This window comes from Macaca thibetana, chromosome 4 (genome assembly GCF_024542745.1).
Source record: "Macaca thibetana thibetana isolate TM-01 chromosome 4, ASM2454274v1, whole genome shotgun sequence".
Classification (NCBI taxonomy): Eukaryota; Metazoa; Chordata; class Mammalia; order Primates; family Cercopithecidae; genus Macaca; species Macaca thibetana.
In genome coordinates this window covers 81,797,708-81,803,730 of record NC_065581.1, presented here as the reverse complement: position 1 = coordinate 81,803,730, position 6,023 = coordinate 81,797,708, and positions in this window count along the sequence as shown.

Genomic DNA, 6,023 nt, shown 5'->3' with positions numbered 1-6,023 from the left:
GTAAACTTGCTAGAAATGCAGATTCTCCAGCCTCACCCCAATCCTACTGAATCAAAAGCTTTGGATGTAATGCCTAATAATCTATGTTTTAAGGAGCCCTCTAGGTAATCTTAATACATGTTCATGTCTGAGCATGAAGTCATAGAGATCTCTGAGAACCACTTCTCTAGACCAACCAGACAGCCAATTGCCAAACACATGAGTGGGGCCATCCTAGACCTGGGGTAGGCAAGGCACACAGTCGCAGCCATGTGTTTACATATTGCCGAGGGCTGCTTTCATACTACAAAAGCCGTGTGGAGTAGCTGCAACAGAGAAAACATGGCCTGAAAAGCCTAAAGTATTTACCATCTGGAACTTTATAGAAAAAGTTTGCCTACCACTGTCCTAGACCAAACAGTTCCAGCTGTGTCAAGAGACATCAGCCAAGCTGACCAGGATTTTTAAAAACTAGCCCATCTAACCAACGGAATTGTGAAAAAATAGTGGTTTGTTGTTTTAAACCATTAAAATTTGGGATGTGTTTGTCTACATCAAAACATGCATTTTGAGTGCAAGATAACCAGGTGCCCAAATAAGGTTACCTGTCTGAAAGTTGATCACTAACTCTCACTGCCTTCTAGAAAATGGTTCCTTTGCCCTTCCTCTCCAATCACCCACTCATAATCAAGGCTTCTCTTTTTTTTGATGACTACAATAACCTTTCATCACATTTTAATGTTCAAATTGTATTTATTTAATTTACAGTTATTGTTATTTCTAGAAACTTATTTAATCATTCATCTGATATATTTTGCTATCTGTAAAAATCCTTTAGTATCTTGGATTCGACTGGAACATACCATTTAAACCATTAAAACTATGGAAATATTTGTGTAATTAAATGACTTTTCACTTAGCAGTTGAGTTAGCAAAAATAAATAAAGTTGTTAAAAATATAAAATCTCAGAAGAAACAGAAGATGTTAGTGGTTATGTCTGTGTAGTGGGATTATGAATGCTCTTATTTTTTGTATGATTATATACTTTATTTTCTCATTTAAGTAATAATGAACACATATTATTTTTAAATCAGGACTCCCACCCTCCACAACAGATACTACTCATGTTAATTTTTCACTCGAACTTAGTCATGTCCTTTGTTCCAAAAAATGTTACATATATTTTACGATTTTAAATGACTAACGCCTGGGTTTATCTTTAGTACGTTATTATATATTGAACTTGAGGTGTATGGGGTGGGAGGAGGCCTAATTTGAGATATAAAATAGATAATTCCAAGTCGATTTCAGTTACAGAGCAAGCAACAGAAAGAACTGCCTCTTTGGTTTGGCCATGCTATGGTCTGAATATTTGTGTCTCCCCAAAAACCATTTGTTAAAACTTGACCCCTAAGGTGATAGTGCTAAAAGGTAGAGCCTTTGGAGGTGATTAGGTCATGATTGCAGAGCCCTTGTGAATGAGATTAGTGCCCATATAAAGGAGGCTTTAGGGAGCCTTTTTGCCATTTCCTCCATGTGAGACACATGTTAGGTGCCATCTATGAGGGACGAGCTCTCACTAGACACTGAATATGCTGGCTTTTTAATCTTGGACTTTTCAGTCTCCAAAACTGTAAGCAATAAATTTCTCTGGTTTATAAGAACAAGTCTAAGGTATTTTGTTACAGCAGCCTGAATAGACTAAGGGAGGCCATTATACATGGCAGTGAGTGAGACTCTGAGACTCTGCCGTAGGGAGAAAGTGAAAAGAAAACATATTTCCTACTTGGTAGTGTTCTCCAGATCCTATGAAAATAGAAAAGGAGGAAGTAGATTTTAATGGGAATAGGAAGGGCATAAAGAAAGACATTTTGTGGGGAATGAAGGAGAAAGTTCAAGAACATTGCCAAGGTATGTTGAAAAATTCTCTTTTCTGTATCCTTTCAATCTAGATGAGATCACCAACCCCACCTGGTACTGTTTAGATGAAGAACCTGGCAAAGACAGAGATATAGACAAAATGACCTGTCAAAACTTCCAGCCTTACAGTTTTGTTAACATGAACTAGGAGTGTGAGATTTAACAAGTAAAATTTTTCCCTTTGTTTCAGGTTAAATATACTGATTCTTGATTATTCAAAGATGTGTGTGAGTATTTGGGATTGGTTTGGATTTCCACTCATGGACAGATGCTAATAGTGTATCCTGCAAGTATTCTGTGTGCAAGCTTTACTGAATAGATTGTTAATTGCATTTGCCAGCATGGCTCAAATGAGTCATGAATCTAATCAGAAGGCACCAGTCTATTTCAGAAAGTCCAGCTAGACCTTGTAAATTCTGGCAGCAGTAGATGGGGTGTGATGCTAGAGGTTATATGAAAATACACTCTGTACCACTTTTAAAATGTATGAAAGTGAAAGAGAAACTTTAAGTTTTTGACTAAATTAGAAAAAAATGTAAGTATTTTGTTCAGAGACCTATAAGATAAGGCAAGTCTACTTTGTTTTGTTAAGGCTATAGGATTTTTATGAGGCAGAAGATCTCATCAGTTTGCTAGTACCCCAGATGGGGTTGCTTGGGACTGATTCAGAGAAAAATGTCTGGAATGGATCCAGATTTCAAGCTGGGGAAATAGCAGGAATTGCTTTCTCCTGACTATGTTCAGTGTTTTCAGTATAAATCACTTATCAGCCAGAGGTCCTTGTAACTTATGTACTAAGGTATTTTTTGTGTGTGGAAAAAACAGTAACAGGGGAAAAATTAACTAATCTCTTTAATAAAGCTCTGGTATTCAAAGTTCTTTTGGACACAATTGCCAATACTTTCACCACCCAAGATAAGGTGACCTAGCAAGTCCTTTGAGCCTAAAGGTCTTATATTCTTACAGCTGAGATGATAGCTGTCACTCACATACAAAATCTCCTATTGCCATAACATCCCTTGTGTTATCATTGTGCTTGAAAATAAACAAATTCCAAGCTGGAAGGGTTTGGCTTAATTAATAATAATATTTTAGGGCTTCATACTAGAGTGAAATTACCTGGGACTATTCCAAAAACACTCTAGACATTCTCCTTCCTTTTCTGGAACTGACTTTTCTCAGGGTTTCTCTTTGGCAGCTACTTAGGCTATGATTGCTTGGGTGCTCTTTGGCCTGGAGGAGTCTATGTTTTGGTTGGTCACATCTACCAAAAAAGGCCTCTTATCTCTGAAACTATTTTAACTCTTCCCAAGAATTCAGGCCTAATAGTAGAGTGTCTTGTGATGACCTTACCTAATGTACTAGAAGGGTGAATAAATCACTGTAGCAAGTGTCTGGTAGACACAGCCACATGCTTCTTGGGAGTCGACTGCGCAGGTATTTGTCTCTAGCTGAAAGGAAAACCAAACTTGCTGATTGGCTGGAAAAGAAGACAGGAAGCAGATCAGAATCTGACCTCAGGTTTGGTGTCCAGGAAGTGCCTTCATGGTGGTGCCACACTGCTCTGAATGTTTCAGCTAATAGTAGGCATTTAGTCCTTGGCAGGTGTTCACCTACCCAGGCAAAACAAATCCCAGTGTCAGCTCTCTTTTGCATTGCATGCTGAAAAGTACTGTAGTAGATTTCATGGGAGGACTCTGTTCTCTGGACTGTAAAGAACAATTGGAGTTATCTTAGGGGGAAGGAAAAGAGAGGCCCTGAGAAAGAAGTTCATGAAAATGGAAGTGCTAGTTCTAGAAGAAATCTCAAATCTTATGTTTTGTTAAAATGCCATACTTGCCTCATAATGAGTGGAGAGTAAAACTGTGGCCCAGGTAGACATGACATCCTCCTCATCATATGAATTGTTTTTTAAGCACCCCCTATATGCAAGGAACTTTGGTAACAGAAAGTTATAAGAACCAGTCCCAGTTCTCAAGGAAATGGACTAGAGAAGGATGGCTAACAACAGTAGAAACTGGAAGGGAAAATGGAATTGGACGAGGCAGGAATCTGTGAGCTCTTAATATGTGAGACCATGTTTCTCTCAAGCAGAGAGAAGGCAGTTTAAGCTTGAGTTTCAAAAGTGCCCATAAAACTTATGGTTTTATTCTTTGTTTTATTCTGCCTTTAATTTTAAGGAACATTACCTGTGTGGACTATGATGTCAGAGAAAGGTGATTATTGATTCATTTACTGAATGACTCTTTGGTTTACACATTTGAGTGGTGTTAGAATAGGAAAATAGAACAAAGTTCACATAACCTGACAGTTTTCAGGAATCTCTTATTAAAATATTTGAGTTTAATTGGCTTATGAAATTAATTTCCTCTGCTTTTAATGACTTAAAAATTCTTCAGATGCACTGTATTTTACATTTTTATTCTCGATGACATACTATATTACACTGGACTACTCTAAATCCCATCCAGACTGGGTCAAGAGGGGTTCCAGATGAGTGAATCAATTATTCATTACATATGGAAAATGGCTACTTTATATAAATGCTGCAACCCTATAAGTCCTGCATAAAATTTAAGTGATTCTATTGACTCCTAATTAGCAATTACTTTTATCAAAAGGGGGATTACAAAAGATATGTGCTATAGTCTGAATGTTTACATTCCTGTGTTATTTATATCTTGAAAGCTAATCAGAAATGTGGGAGGTAGGGCCTTTTGGAAGGTGATTAGGTCATGAGGGTGGAGCCCTCATAAATGGAATTAGTGTCCTTATAACAAAGGCCCCAGGCAGCTGCCTCGTTGTTTTCCACTATGTGAGGACACAGTGAGAAGGCACCATCTATGAACTAGGAAGCAGGACCTCCCCAGACACTGAACCTGCTGGTAGCTTGATCTTGTATTTTCTAGACTCAGAACTGAGAGAAAGAAATTTCTGTTGTTTGTAACCTACCAAACAGACTAAAACAATGAGCAACTAATTATATCTTGATAAACTGTGGAGTGTTCTTCGCAGGCTGCCTATCTCCTAATTCTGTTTTAATCTTTATGTATTAAGTAGAGTGACTTCAGTAGGACAAGGTAATGCTTATGCAGGCATATCAGTTAGAGTTTGATAAGGGGAATAGGACAACTCTGAGTGATATATAATTAGAAATTCATTATAGAGAATAGAGCTCAGGCAATCATGGGAGAATCAAGAATTGCATGGGAAACAATTGCCTTGGCATCTGGTGTGGGCCTAAGGTCCCTGCAGGCCAGCAGGGCCAGATGTTGGGACAAAAATCTAGACGTGAAGTGGACGAGAGCAAGGAAAATCTGGAACCAGTGAAGACAAACTAGATATTTTTCAGGCAAATTGGATCTGTACCCATCTCTCACCACTGCTATCTTAGTCTGCTTGGGCTGCTATAACAAAATAACACAGACTGAGTAGTTTATAAACAGAAATATATTCCTACCAATCAGAAGGCTGGGAAGTACAGTTCAAGGTCCCAACAATTGGGTATCTGGTGAGGGGCCCATTCCTGGTTCATAGGTGGCACCTTCTCTTTGTGTATGCACATGGTGGAAGAAAACAGGGCAGCTTGCTGGGGTCTCTTTCATAAGGGCACTAATACCATTCACGAGGGTTCCATCCTCATGATCTGTTTCCTTCCTTAAGGCCCCATTCCTAATATCATCTCCTTAGGGTATTAGGGGTGAGAATTCCTTAGGGGTTAAAATGTCAACAAATGAATTTTGTGGGGACACAAACATTCAGACACTGGCAACCTTCAACCTCCATGCCTGGGAGGCTTGCAGAAGAAGCCAGTGCTTTCACCCTGCAGCTGCACATGCAGTGGGTTTGTAACTTGGATAAATTGGAGGAGGGATATTCAGCAAGGGGAACTGTGGGCCTGGCTGCTGCCCCAACATGACAAGGTGAGCAAGCACATGGGTGACAACAGAGGCAAGTTACAACAGCACGTGGCGCTCTCCACTAACCTTCAGGGTGTAACACCTGTTGCACTTTCATCTTCCAAATCTCCTGCAAAGGTCTATTATGGCCCTGCCTTAATGAGGAACCATATAGCATAGGAATTTGGGGTCATATAGCGTAGCTAAAATGACTCTGTACAAAA